This window comes from Typopeltis vanoorti, chromosome 20 (assembly GCF_054136105.1).
Source record: "Typopeltis vanoorti isolate ZY-2024b chromosome 20, IOZ_Tvanoo_1.0, whole genome shotgun sequence".
Classification (NCBI taxonomy): Eukaryota; Metazoa; Arthropoda; class Arachnida; order Uropygi; family Thelyphonidae; genus Typopeltis; species Typopeltis vanoorti.
In genome coordinates, this window is record NC_143568.1 from 81757351 (window position 1) to 81773522 (window position 16172).

General features: G+C 34.6%; 1 protein-coding gene across 5 annotated transcripts in view; it reads left to right on the forward strand.

The window, feature by feature from the left end:
* The window catches only part of LOC150095598 (small glutamine-rich tetratricopeptide repeat-containing protein alpha-like), a 279209-nt gene that overhangs the window by 186665 nt on the left and 76372 nt on the right, over positions 1 to 16172 (forward strand). The window lies entirely within an intron of this gene.

Below are 16172 nucleotides of genomic sequence, written 5' to 3' on the forward strand. Positions count from 1 at the left end.
ATGATGATAGTAGTAGTAGTAGTAGTGTGTGTGTGTTGTAATTGCCAATTTTTTTAAATTTTTGTCATTGAAAAATACACAAGTTTATAATTTGGTTTTTAAGCCTAAAGTATATACATCCAACTAAGTACAAAATCCTTGTTAATCATTATGATCTTGAAAGCCTGCTTTAGAGACCAAACAGGGAACATTTTGAAGTCACTTCAGCATACTTGGTGATGGTATCACACTAGGCAATAAAATTAATCTACTATTTAGCCATTCAAATATCCATGTTCACAGCGTGATGCAAAACCTATAGCCTGTTAGTTGAACATTTGAACACTGTTAATGGACAGTAGATACTGTCCACTCAGATGGTTCAAGGAAGTATTGTTAAAATAATGTATGTCATCATTCCTGTAATCATTCCAATAATTCACACAACCAAAGAAGGGGAAAACTATCATCAGCTGTTGAAGAAAGAGCCTAGAAGATTTCCATTTGGCATTGAAAACTATTAAACAAAAGGATATCTTGTCTGTTTGCTTACTTGGGAAATAGGATTAAAACCAAGTTTATATAAAATTACTTTATCTTGAATACAAAAGGATATTTTGAATCTGCCATTATTTCAGAGCAAGACATTTGAAACCCAATTAAAAACTTTCAAATTGATGTAAATGATTCTGAAAATACAATTTTCAGTATTTGAGTGACCTTGATAGGGAACTATTTAAGAAAAATCCTTTAATTTATCCTTTCATTTAATAGTTTTATATTGCCAAATTGAAGCTTCTAGAGGCTCTTCCTTCAAGTATTCTAATTCAAGCACCAAGTGTTCACTTCTGCATAATAAGCTTTCTGTGATATGGGATTGCTGTGGAATTAAAAAGAGGGTTCTGGCACTCTTAAGGCTTTTGCCTAGTCTTTAGTAATAATGCCATCCTAAGGCAACACTGATGCCTAAGACTAAGTTCTCATAAGCTCTCTCTAGTCAGTTTTAAAGATTTTAATTATGTTTCACATATTTGGCTTTCAATTAATGATGGATTCATGATATCCTTTCATATACTAGCTGTAATCAACATTTAATATACCATTCATATGATCCAAGAGTTTACTGCTTGGATCATGTGAATGGTATTTAAAAAAAATCTAATTACTTTATGTTAATGTCTGCAAGAAATTGATTCTCGCTTTCCATTCTTATAACTAATATTTCTATTTCATGCATGTGGGACCTAACAAATTCAATCATGGAAAAATTCATTCAAATCAAATATGATTCTTGGACAAAAATTGGATCAGTTTTCTTTCTTTTTACATTTCCTTTTCAAGCAGAAAAATTCCAGGTAGGTCTCGCCTTTACGAATTAATTGGTTCCTGGCAACCGTTCGTGAAGTGGGAGTTTATTTGCCTTAGAAATAATGCTATAAGCAAGAGTTACATTCGTAAGAAGGAATATATAAAATGAATATTAAATTATAAGAAAAGACTTTACTGGCCAAAGATTTACATATTTAAAAAATAACATAAGAAAAAATGTTTAATTAAAAAAGGTTATTTGAAAAAAAAAAATTAGCTCATTTCTATATCACCAGGTGAATTGGCAACCATTGAGGTAGTAGGAGATATATTAAGAAGCTGCAGTGCATCTTTTTCAAAGAATGCCTCGAGTGTCATCTGCTTTGTTGACTTTCACTTCTTTTCGTTTAAAATAGCTCAATAGCAAGCAGAAGTATTATTCATTTTGCTGGAAAATTTACTAAATCGTTCTAGTCTGAATCTAGTGATTTAAAGATTGCTTGAGCTCTTTTCAAGAGGTTTAAATGCTTCTTCTAGGCCTTTTAAAGTAAAAAACCAAGTTGGATCTTCATATTCATTATCTTTTTTGTCTTTTTCTTCTTCATTTCTTTCCTGTTCCTCTAATTCAAGAAATCATTGGGTGAGAGTTCCATAGTGTGAGATTGAAGCATCTCATTAACATCACCTTCCGAAACTTCCATTTGCAACTGGTTTTGCAGATTTTGCAGCTTCACTTTGTACTTTAATGTTATGCCAACCAGTTCACTTTTTATAGAAGTCAAACCACCTGCTACTTGCAGCAAAAGTCTCTTTGCAGCCATCCTCTTTTTTGGTCTTTCAGCATTTTAAAAATGGCTAATGCTTTAGTACAAATTGTTGCATAGGTAATAGACATGTTTAATTGTTGAGTTTGGTCGCTTATCCAAGCAGTTAACAGTTTTTCCATATGAGGAATTATACTGCCTGTTTCTTTATTACATAACCATGTAGACTGCATAGATCGTGTATTTTTTACTTCTTTCAAATATTTTCTTTAATCTTTAAAATGGTGCAAACTGTAGAAGCAGCAACAGAAAATTTCTCAGAAACAGTGCCACGTGATGGCTGATAATAATTTCGTATTTAACATAATTGCTTTTCTTTGTTTCTTTTGTTCATTTTCTGATTTTGCACTGTTGCTTCTTTTTGACATTGTGGAAAAGTGAAAGTGTTATAGTTAAAAGAAAACCAAATAAAAAATCAGGTGTAATTGAAGAAAACTATGAATAACACACTCGCATCACCAAGGCTCGTGAGTGACTGAGGTTCATTCTAACAGGTCATTACATACTGCGTAATTCCCCATACACATACCCCTAATTGCCTTCGCCACACACAATTTAAAATAAAAATTCCGTTCCCAAATATTCGCAAAGATAGAAATTCGTAAAGCAGGAATTCATGAAGTGAGAACTACCTGTAATATATATGTACTCTTTTTGTAGTATTCAAGTTTTTGTGGGAGAATGCTAAACATTCTCCCACAAAAAACATTACAGTGCAGAAGTACTTTTCTACTGGCTGAAATGGATTGTGAATGCCAGGGGGCCATCTACAGCCCATAGACTTCATATGGCTCATGGAATGTTTTCTCAAAGCCTAAAAATTATTTCAGCTATGTATACTAAAATTGTCCACCAACTGTATTCTTAACTGAATTTATTTTCCACTAGTCTAAAATAAGGCTATCTGACAAAATTATTATAATTGCAGAATTGATTATGATGCATTGCATTCATCTAATGACACTTTGCGTTTTTGTAATGCTGCCATAAACAGCGAGTGTGTTATTCGTAGTTTTCTTCAATTACACCTGATTTTTTATTTGATTTTCTTTTTAACTATAACCCTTTCACTTTTCCACAATGTCAAAAAGAAGCAACAACAGTGCAAAATCAGAAAATGAATAAAAGAAACAAAGAAAAGCAATTACGTTAGAGAAAAAGTACAAAATTATTATCAGCCATCAATTATCGTCAAAAATTTAAAAAATCATACTGTTTTAATTTATTTTTGTATCAGGATTCCTTAAGTCTGCCAGTTTCTTATATTAACATCGTTGGATAATTGCTAATGTATAAATAAATATACAGTAACTCAGGTATGGACGTAGCTGAGTTATTGTAATTGCCATACTTTTTTTTAAGTGAAAAGCACATTAGTGGCCTTCTCATTCATCATGCAGCTTGGAATTTAATTCTCTAATGGTGGAGTAATTACCTGGGAGTGGTTGATACCCTTTGAAATTAGTTATATGTTTTATTTGGCATTTCCTGTATCTGATGTCTGAATTTCTTTAACTTTTGTGCTGTACATTATTTAGTTTGTTCATTTGCAAGAGGTATTTTCTTCTAACTTTTCAGTATATGATTTCCTCAACAACCTTCTGTAACACCACATCTCATAAGCAGCTATCCTTTTTCCTATCAGACTTCTTTAGATTCCAAGTCTCGCATCCATTAGTCACCGTTGTGAAAACAGCTGTATCCAGAATTCTCAACGTGGGTCTTGTGGAGATAGATCCATCCTTCTAGACTTTAGACAAATCTCTGACTTCTAATAAATGTCACTTTGAAAACCCATTTTAAAATTTAGTTTAAATGCATGAAATGAGCTTGGAATGATATATTTTATGCAGGTCCTTTTTCCTCTGAAAAGCAAAACAGAAATTCTTTATACCATTTTCACAATTTTCTCCCCTTCTTTCCTTATAGAATTCTAATATACAAAATATATCCTTGTCATCATGCTACAGTTTTAGATATATTGCAAATTGTGTATATAAACAGTGATTAACAATGCTAAGTATATATTTTGACTTCGAAAAGACAAAATATATAAAACTTGCCATCTATAACTATAGCAGTTGTGCCTTCAGAGCCCTTGCAAAAGCTGTTGGGTATAATTTCTGCCCATCTGAGATCCATCCATCTATTCATTGGACAGGATCAGAATCTATTTTCTTGGTGATGTTCCACACTGGCCCTTGCTAGGTGATCCTGGCATATGTTTTTCTGGAGGCTTCAACTCTTTGAAGATCAGGCACCATCCATCTATCTCACTGAAGGTCTACCCCTTCCTCTTTTTCCAGGAACTTTACCTTCTATTACTGTTTTGAGAAGTCATCCTTTCAATATGTCCAAAGTATTTCAGCTTTCTTCTTTCAATATCTTTAAGGAGCTTTAAAGTTCTGCCAATCTTTTATAGCACCAATCCAGTTGACCACTTTTCAGTATATGATTTCCTCAACAACCTTCAGCTTCCTTTTTCCTATCAGGCTTCTTTAGGTGCCAAGTCTCACATCCATAATCACTGTTGTAAAAACAGTTGCATCCAGAATTCTCAACATAGGTCTTATGGAAATAGATCCATCCTTCTAGACTTTAGACAAGTCTCTGACTTTTGATGTCTTCTGAACAGCAATCTTCACATTAATAACGGATCCCAGGTATTTGAACTTGCTGCCTTCCTAAATTCTTTCTCCGTTAAAGTACAAGTTTCTCAAGAGCTTCTCTGTTTATATTTCCTCTGAGAACCATAATCTTTGTCTGGCCAGGATTGAGTTGAAGTCCTCTGTTCATACTGATCTCATTAACTTTGTTAAGGATTTGTCTTAGTTCTTCCTTGTCATTACAAAGGAATACTCTATCATCAGCATACCTTAGATTACTGATCAATCTGCCACTTATCCTAATTCCTATGGCTCATCCAATACTTCATGCATGATTTCCTCAGCATTGTACAATCATTTTATTGGTGTCAGTGGGGCATTATATCAAGCAGTACTTAGTCTTTGAGTTATAACTCAGCAGTTAGAATTGAAGGAAGTAGACGAAGATGGTTTAATGTTAAATCTGGTGTCAGACAAGGGTGTATCCCCTCTGTTATTCATTATCTATATGGATCACATTATGAAGAAAATTGGTATTAAACCTGATATCCAAATTGGAGATGTTAATGTCAGCTCTTTGTTTTATGCAGATAATGTTATACTTCTAAATAAATCTGCTAAAAGTCTGCAAGATTCCCTGACTAAATTGAATAACTGTTGTAATAGATATGATATGAAGGTCAGCAATAGCAAGACAAAGACAATGAAAATAGGCAAATCGCCAAAAATATCAACTGCATTGTGAATGGAGAACCTATAGACCAAGTAAAATGTTTCAGCTGCTTAGAAAGAATTTTTAGTGAAGATGGTAAATTAAATATGGAAATGGACAACAGAATCAACAAAGCTGGTATGGTAGGAAGTCAACTGAATAAATTTATATGGAATAAGAGAAATTAGTCAAAACACTAAATTAGCTGTGTACAACACAGTATTCGAACCAATTTTAACTTACACTAGTGGCCAAAATTGTGGAAACCTTTTGGAAAAAGTGTATTTTTGAGGTTTTGATGGCTCATGACACCACTTTTTTTCTTTTTTTTTTTTGGTGTAATACCATAAAATTATATATCAATGGAAAGATATTTTAATGAAGAATGTATTGCAACAAAGTCTGTTCAATTATCTGTATTCTATGAAAAGTTATAGCCAAATAACCAGAAAAAAGAAGCACGACTTGCTTGGGTTCATATGAAGTAACTTTCCTTCATTTGAATATAGCCAATGAGCATGACTGTTTAGAGAGCCAATCAGGTGTCATCTTGTTTTGGCAATGAGCCAATAAGGTCACAGTAGGATTCAGCTATTGATGTCATGTATTGGAGCTGAGAGGAGGACATTTGTCAGTGTGTTATATGATTGCTATCAAGTTGGTTGGTTTTTTTTTTGTGTTCTTTCATTCAGTGAGCTTGTAAAACGTACTATTAAGTGAACAAGGCTACAGTTATGAAGAAATTAGAAGAAAAATTGGTGGAAATTTTACCAAAGGTGGCATTTCTAAATTTTTGAAGAGGTATAAGGAGACTCAGTCACTACAAACCCAGACTGGTAAAGGCAGGAAAAGGTGCACAACAGCAAGTGATGATAGAAGAATTGAGAGACTGTGCCTACGTGACAGAAAAAAATCATCTGGTTGTATACAAGATGAAATGGCACAATACAATGTGAAGTTGAGTGCAAGGACTGTTCGGCACAGACTGCAGGAATTTGGTCTAAATGCTAGAATTCCACGAAAAGAGCCATTTTTATCTCTCAAACAAAGGTTAAAAAGATTAAACTGGGCTAAAACCCATGTTAACTGGACAGCGGAACAATGGGACAGTGTTATTGGAGTGATGAGACTAAAATCTCCCTGTTTGGTAGTGATGGCATAAAATATGTAAGGAGAAGAATCGGAGAAGATTTGCATCCTGATTGCATTACACCTACCGTGAAACACCCACTTAGTGTTATGACATCAAAAGATGTGGGCAGAATTTGCTTGAGTAATGGGAATATAAATGCCCAAAAATACATAAATGAAATACTTGAGCCCATAATGAAGCATTTATATTTCAACAGGATTCAGCTCCGTGTCATGTTGCTGCTGTGTGTAAAAAGTGGTTTCAAGATAACCATATTCCACTTATATTGTTAACTAATTATATTTACTAAACTAAATTAATAGAAGCAATAATTCAATCTTGATTTCACATTATAACAGCTTCAGAACTAAAAAATTTTGTTCACTCCATGGGAAGGGGTTGTAAGGCCATAATTAATGCTACAGGTTACCCAACTAAGTATTAACTCACATTATGAGAATTTTTTGTATATCTCATTTTTTCTGCGTTTCACTTTACTTCTTTATAACTGCTGTTTTAATAAAAAAAAAAAAAAAAAAACTCTTCATAAAAGTTATTGCAATACATTCTTGATTAAATTATCTTTCCATTGATATATAATTTTATGGTATTACACCAAAAAAAGTGATGTTATGAGTCATCAAACCTAAGAAATACACTTTTTCCAAAAGGTTTCCACAATTTTGGCCACTAGTGTTTGTATCTGAGAACTGGGTTAGTATTAAAACACTTGACCAAAGACTAGAGACCATAGATATGAGCGGCCTGAGGAAGATTAGGGGCATGAACAGATGGCATCAATGGCAATATCATATTAAAAATAAGATTATGAGGAAAGAACTTGACATTGTTAGCATCCAGGAATGTGTTAGCAGAGCTAATCTCAGGTGGTATGGTCACTTAAAGAGAATGGGAGAGGAAAGATTAGCAGAACAAGTGTTCTCTGCCAGGTTGGAAAAAGACCCATAGGAAGATGTGGATTGATATGGTAAAAAGTGCTTTAGAAGATAGAAATACAAGATCTGATAATGTTGGAGTCTTGACAGGTAACAGATTGATTTGGAGGAAAATTGTAGATAGGAAGTTAGTAATGATGTAAATTTTTCATGTAGTACTATTATATCCTGTACACCCCCTTGAGGGTGCATGTCAGTAATTTGATGATGAGATACTAACAGGTGAGGAAAAGATAGGCATCCCTGCTTAACTCCCTTGCCAACATGAAGCTAATCAGTTAGTCCAACACCTGTTCTTACCATGGTCTTGCTCATTGTACAAGTTAGCTATCAACCTGATGATGTGTTGAGGATAGCCCATTAATTTCATTACCTCCTTTTATTCAGTTCACTAAAAGTGAACTGAATAAATTTATATGAAATAAGGGAGAAATTAGTCAAAACATTAAATTAGCTGTATATATATAAGCTGTATATACAAGACGGTGTTCAAACTTTTTGAGCAGTCAATGAAACGCATTACCATAGGAAATCTAAATTCTTTCTAGTTTTTAATGATCTGTTTAAGGCAAAGAATCTGATCTCAGGTATCCTTTCCTTTCCTAAAACCTGCTTGTTCCTCTGGCACCTCTGCTTCAACTTTGGCCTCAATGATCTTTAATAAAATCTTGCTTGCATGTGAGATTAAACTAATAGTTCTGTAGTTTTTATAGTCTTTCGTATCTCCCTTCTTAATGTAGGGTATGAAAACTGACTTATTCCAGTCTTTAGGCCATGTATCCCATATCATTGTAATCAATCTATAAAACATTCTTATCCTTCCATCTGCTGTGGCTTTAATAAACTCTGCTGAGATTCCATCTGCACCCAGGTCCTTATTGTTATTAAGCTGTTTAATTGCTCATTTAACCTCGTGCTAAGTGGAGGAGGTTCCAAATTGAAATTTTCCTGGTATGAGGACTTCTTCAAATTTTCATTATCCTCTCTGCTGCGTTCTTCTCAGTACTCCATGTGTTGAAGTGCTATGAGGACATCATGTTGGAGGTTTAATGGAATATTTACAGCATTGGGAAAGGATTAAAAGCTGATTTTAATGCTTCCAATATTTTATCTCAGTCACTGAGACATCTTCAGCGATTACAAATAACTTTTGTAACACAACAGATTAGTTTACCACATTTATATTGCTAAATATAAATATTTAACAATATATACTACACCACTTCGGCAATACAATAGTAGAGGTATGTAAGTTTCGGTTCACTTAAAACCTTGATATTCCAGGTATACCTACTCACTGATGAGACCTCAAAAAAGGTTGAAACTGGTCTGGGTAGTGACCTCTTCTCATAATGTAAAACAGTATTTATACATCACTTAGGAGCTGGGTTTTACATTATGAGAGAATATTAAAGTTAGTGACGGATCTTGCTCCACCTTTGCATGGAGTTGCCCTGGTGTTGTACTACCCAAGTGATCATTTACACTTGGTTCCGCCAATAGTTTTTTCGGCATTCAAACTCTATGGATGTCGATGGATTCGACCTGAGTTTTGTACCCGGCTATAAAATAAAACAGGATTTATCATCTCCCTCTCAATTATGTTCCTTTAAGTTGAGTTAGCCTATCTTACATATATGTGGTAGGGTCCTCTCTTCTCCATCTTGGAAACTTGGTTTTATTTATTTTTTTTTTTTATCCTGTGAAACAGGTAAAGCATTTAATGAATTTAATTTAATCCTTTATCCAAGTGCAAGCAAACAAAGTTTGCACCTGAAGTATCTTCAGGACTGAGGCAACTTGTGGCAAAGGTGGACCAAGCTCTCATCACTCCTTTTCTTAGTATCTCCCATAATGCAAAGCACATCTCCTTGCAGACATGTATAATCCTATGCATTAAGGGGAGGACGACTACCCAGACCGGTTTAGACCTTTATTGAGGTCTTGTCAGTGGGAGCCAGACCCAGAGGTGATGATACTAAGGTGGAAGCAATGGAGAAGTCATATTTACCTATACAAGTTGCCAAAAGGTGCTTCACCTTATTATTAAATTACTCTGGATTTAGAGAAAGATGTTGGAAGTTTTTTTCACTTGGTTAGACTATACTAAATTTAATTTAATCCTTTATCCAAGTGTACGCAAACAAAGTTTGCGCCTGAAGTATCTTCAGAACTGAGGCAACTTGTGGCAAAGGTGGACCAAGCTCTCATCACTCCTGTTTCAGACTCACATGTTAACCAGCATATATATACAGGGTGTTCGGGATAAATTTGACATATTTATAATTAATTATATTTTTCCGTAAGTTACATGTATTAACACACACTTCTCTTCATTTAAAAGTTTGGACCCTTCTTCATTCATATACAAGATGTCAGAAAGGATGGATAGCTGGAACCCACCTGAATCATGGAAGAGAATAACTTGTATCATGATGATTCGTGCCCGCCATCAAAATAAGGATATTATGACTGCTGCCCAATGCTCCCTGAATACAGTAAAAACAATCAGGCATGAACTAGAAACTTGCAATGGTGACTACGAGGATGTAGCAAGAAGAAAGATCCCTAGCAGACGATCTGATTGCGTTCGTACAGCAGAATTCCTCGCAAATCTGCAGGAACAGGTGTTGAAGAACCCTGGCATTGGAATTCGGGCTTTGTTCGTGGAGTTGCTAACTGTAGTCAAGCCCTGGATAACAAGGGTAGCCAATGGTAGGCCGTATGTATGGCAGCAGGATTCGGCCCCTTGCCACACCTCTGGGAAAAGTCAAAAATGGTTGTCTGAAAATTTCTACGACTTCACCAGTCCAAATGTTTGGCCTCCAAACTCCCCAGACCTTAACCCCATGGATTATTTTGTATGGGGCGCAGTTGAAAAAGACACCAATCGCACTTCCAGTAATACAAAAGCCCAGTTAATGGATAAAATTAAAACAGTTTTTGCGGCCCTTCCCAGGGAGACAGTAGCATCAGCTTGTTCGAGGTTCCGAAGCAGAATTGAAGCTGTGATCGATGCTAATGGTGGTTATTTTGAGTAAATCTTGTTGATAGTATTGTAATTAACTCTGCCTGTAATGTTTTTTTGTCAATTCATTAAATTTAATAGATACAAAGAAGATTTTCTTTTTCCTTACGAAACTGTCAAATTTATCCCGAACACCCTGTATATATATATATATGACTTCATCACTTTAGTTGTTTTGATTGCAGTTATACCCGAAGTCATTTGATAGACCCTTTTGATTTTGATGATTTATTCTGTTCCAGTCATACTTTTCTTAAAAAATGTACTGAGTTTTAAATTTCTGAACTGTGAATCTTGTCCACTTTCAGTTACTTTGTGAACACTGTGTTTTTGTATAATTTTTTCAGGTGCTCATTGCTTATTGATATTAATTGATATTGCTTTTGTTATTGTAAATTTTGTAGTCTTTTGTCAGTAATGAAAAAATTAAAAAAATAATAATGACAAATTTGGGTGGACTAAATAAATATTGTTCTTTCAAAAACCATAAAAGAAAAGATATCATTATTATGCAAGAAAATGTATCCTAGTAAGTCATTTGCATGTTATATTTATTAAATTAAGAAGTTTCTAAAAATAACATAGCACAATGTTAATAATTCATGATTGTAGGTGTTAACTTTTGTCACCAGTAATGTGCATATATTTTAGTTTCTTTTTTAGCATTACTTTGCTAAAAAGAAAGAACTAATATGAAATTTAGTTTTATGCAGTTTTATTCATTTTGGTAAATTATGGAGACCACTACCATGTTAAGAATTTTAGTCTTCATATTAGGGTCATTATCTGGAGTATACACAGTGGCGGCTGGTGACAATAAAAACAGGTGGGGCCAGGGGCCAAAAACAACTTAATTTTTTTATATTTATATAGTGGGTTCTATAATAGAATGTTCTTGTTTTTTTTACCATCTTGTTGAGTAATATGCACATCTCTGGGTTGGTATGCACCAGGTCTTTTGATTTCCAATTTTTTTTCTAGACTTAATAACGAGAAACGTTTTTCCAATAAACTATTCATTTTGTTCATAGTTAAAATGTATTGTTTATGGACGTAATAAAAATTTAAACTTAAAATAAATTATAACAAAAAACACCAACAATAATTAAACACACTAAAAACAATAAAACAGATCAACAATGAGAATAAATAATAAGACAATGAAAGAATCGCAGGCTATTTACGTACAAACGCAGTGATTGGGCCAGGCTAAACGAGCCCCAAAATAAGCGTTGTGTATGGTAAACAAACATGATTGCTAGTGCTCGTGCTTCACAATCAAAGAATCGTGTGCTATGTATGTACGTGCCAACACAGTGACTGGGCGAGACTAAACTGGCCCCAAGATAAGCATTGCTCCCGGTAAACAAACAGGCAGTGAGCCCATGGTTCATGATGGTGATGATGATTTAAATGGCCATTGGACAGATTTAAATTACTCATCATTGAATTACTTTAAAAGCAAGCAATCACAAGTCATGATAACAAAGCAACAAGCAGAAATTAGGGATAACAGGAGCAACCAGTTGCCTTCAGTGAACAATCATGTGGTTAATCTTCCACGCCCTGAACAATGATGAATTCTCACTACTGAGAAAAGGCCTAGACTTTGCTGTGGTACCTAGGACAGTTAAAAAATTGGATACAACTTCTTGATGCATTTATCACACATCTTCCTTCTAGTAGTCTTTCCTTCAGTGTCTACCTTAAGCCTCCACATACTGGCCTCTTTAAATTTGCACTCATACCTCATTTTGGTGTGATGAACAAGAGCTTTCCAGTCAATTCTATGTAGAGTATTCAGGACATGATCAGAAAGCCCAGATTTTACATGGTTATTAAATTTAATGTATCATTTATGTTCCTTTTATTTCTGATAGGAATTGTGAATCCAGCTGCACATATATAAGGCAAGTTACAGGTGAAGCGAATATGGTATACTCTAGGGTGGGCCATGGGATCCTTAGGAATGGAATAAGTTCTTTTAATTTTGCAGGAGGTTTAAAGGTGGTATTAAGGTTGTATTTGTGTAGTATTCTGTTTATTTTATCTAATATACCTTTAATTTATGGAATGGCTACAGTTTTATTGTAATCTAGTTTATATTTGTTTTTAAGTGGAGTCTTGTGAAAAATTTTGTTGATAATATTTTTGCTGTAGCCACTTTTTAGGAAAGTCTTGATGATAATTTCTAATTCATGCTTTCTCATTGGAGCAAATCTTCAAAGCACTGTTTTAAAGTGAGTTAATGACATCTAGTTTGTGTTGGGTGGTGACGGGGTAAGAGTTTATATGTACGTAAACTGTATTCGGTTCACCTGTAACTTGCCTTATATAGGTGAGGCTTGATGCACAGTTCCTATCAGAAAAAAAAAGGAACATAAATGATACATTAAATTTAATAACTATGATAATCTGGCCTTTCTGATCATGTCCTGAATATTCTACATAGAATTGACTGGAAAGACTCTTATTCATTACATTACACCAAACTAGTATGAGCACAAATTTAAAGGGGCCTGTGAAATTCCAATCAGCTGCCCTAAGCTTGACAATAATGATAGTCCAAATATCTCAGGAGTTTTGTCTGTCACATATTCTAACTTTTTATTCTAAGAGTTCATTATAAATTATAATTAGAACTATAGTATTTAGGATTCAGTGGCAAGCCTTGAAGAAAACCCTGATTGATTCAGCTAGAGAGGCATGTGGTGAAGTTGTCTGCAAGGATAGAAAAATTAGAACTCCATGGTGGACACGGGAAGTTAAAGAGGCAGTGAAGGAAAAGAAGAAAGCATATCAAAAGTTCCTGGCAAATAAGTCAGCTTGTGCTCTTAGAGAATACAGAGACAAATGTAAGAAAGCTAAACACTATGTAAAACTAGCTAAACAAAAGTCATGGGAGGACTTTGGCAAGAACATAGAAAATAAATATAAGAAGGTGGCAAAATATTCTGGAGGTTGTTGAAGAAGCTGAGGAATGGAGGAAAGAGTGCTGTAAAAGGATTTAGAGATGATAAAGGTGACATGAAATCGGGAGAAAAAGATATCCTTGAAGTATGGAATAATTACTTTGAAAAACTGCTAAATGAAACAAGCAGTAATGACAGCACTACTTGTTTCATTTAACGGCAAAAAACGCTGAGGCATGCAGTCAGGAATACATGTCCATCCTTGAAGTAGAAAAAGCCATCAAAGGCTTGAAATGTGGAAAGGCATAGATGATATTCGACCAGAAATGCTGAAGTATGGTGGTATAAAAGTCTTACAGTGGCTGCACTGCATAGTTCAGAATGCCTGGACAGAGGGACGAATTCCTGATGATTGGAGTAGAGCTCTCCTAGTACCCATATATAAAAAGGGAACTAAAACTGAATGTGAGAATTACAGTGGTATTTCCCTACTGAGTGTTCCTGGTAAGATCTATACAAGTATACTTGAGAAACGGTTGAGAAGAATTGTGGAAGAAAAGCTTGGTGAAGAACAAGCTGGATTCAGGCCAAATAGAGGCTATCAGGATCAGATCTTCACCTTACGACAAATAGTCGAGAAAGCATGGGAATATAACAAAGATCTGTATTTAAGTTTTGTCGATTTGGAAAAGGCATATGACAAGGTGCCAAGAGAGAAGCTATTCAATACGCTGCAGTATATGGTGTCAATGGGGCATTATATCAAGCAATACTTAGTCTTTATTTGAGTTGTAAGTCAGCAGTTAGAATTGAAGGAAGTACAGGAAGATGGTTTAATGTTAAATCTGGTGTCAGTCAAGGATGTACATTATCCCCTCTGTTATTCATTATCTATATGGATCACATTATGAAGGAAAGTAGTATTAAACATGATATCAAAATTGGAGATGTTAATGTCAGCTCTTTGCTTTATGCAGATGATGTTATACTTCTAAATAAATCCGCTACAAGTCTGCAAGATTCACTGACTTAATTGAATAACTGTTGTAATAGATATGGTATGAAGGTCAGCTATAAAAAGACAGAGACAATGAAAATAGGCAGAATCATTGAAAATGTCAACTGTGTTGTGAATGGACAACAGAATCAACAAAGCTGGTATGGTAGGAAGTCAATTTGAATAAATTCATATGGAATAAGAGAGAAATTAGTCGGAACACTAAATTAGCTGTATACAAGACAGTGTTCAAACCAGTTTTATGGATCTGAGAGCTGGGTCAGAAGTAAAACACTTGACCAAAGACTAGAGACCACAGATATGAGAGTCCTGAGAAAGATTAGAGGCGTGAACAGATGTCATCAATGGCAATATCATATTAAAAATGAGGATATTAGGAAAGAACTTGATGCGTTAGCAAAGCTAATCTCAGGTGGTATGGTCACTAAATCAGAATGGACGAGGAAAGATTATCAAAACGAGTGTTCTCTGCCAGGTTGGCAGGAAAATGACCTTCGTACCGTATCAATCCACCAAGATATAGGTGGATTGATACAGTACAAAGTGCCTTAGATGATAGAAATAAAAGATCTGATAATGTTGGAGTCTTGACAAGTAACAGACTGATTTGGAGGAAAATTGTAGATAGGAAGTTAGTAATGATGTAAATTTTTCATGTACTATCATATCCTGTACATCCCTTGAGGGTACATGGCAGGAATATGATGATGATGTATTTAGGATCTTAGCCTTAATATAATAAACACTTATATGTTAAATTATTGATTAGCCCACATTGCTGTATTAAAAGTATTAATATGAATTTGTTCTCTGACCATGTTATAAATAGAATATAGCTTGGGTGTAAGGTTTTATTTTTCTCCACTAGAGATCAGGCCATTAGAATAACAGTTGATCAAATTATTGTCATTTCAGTTTGGTATACTGTTTGAAATGTGATGTAGCTTGTCTCTGTATGTATGGAATATATATATATTCCATACATACAGTTGTATGTTGTTATATATACATGTATGTATGTATTCTAGATTATGACCTTAATGTGAAGGTCGAAACTTTGGGAAATTAAAATAATTATTCTTAACATACAGTGGTAGTCTCCATAATTTATCAAAATTAATGCTGAGCACCAGGCAATATTAAAGTAAAGTAGTCATTTTATGTTCAAATCTAATAAGTTTCCTTTCAGCTTGACTTCTTATATAAGTTCCTCTGTGGTGTAATTTGGAAGAACGTCAGTACTTTGCACCCTTCAATTTTCCAATTGAAGGGTGCAAAGTTCGATGTTTTTTTTTTTTTTTTTTTTTTCAACTGAAGGTGAGTTGGCTGATCGCATACGGAGGTAGCAGGGTTTTTTCTTCTCAAAACTCTGGTTTTTCATCCTGCATACAGAAAAATCTGCCATGAGAACACACATAATTCAGTGGTGATGGGCAGTAGATAGTGCTATGTTTGAATGATGATGGCAGCATTCTGTGTGTAGATGGATTAAGTGGTAGAGATAGAGTTGTAGAGTGCCCTCTTTTGATGATTCCTTGGAGGTGTCAAGTAATAATTTGACATTGTTGTATGTTGAGACTCAGGTTTTTCATCCAGCATGCAGATAAATCTGCCATGAGAACGCGTAATTTACAGACAAAAAAATACTAATGATGGTGGGCAGTAGATGGCGTTCTGTGTAGTTGTAAGCAGAGTTG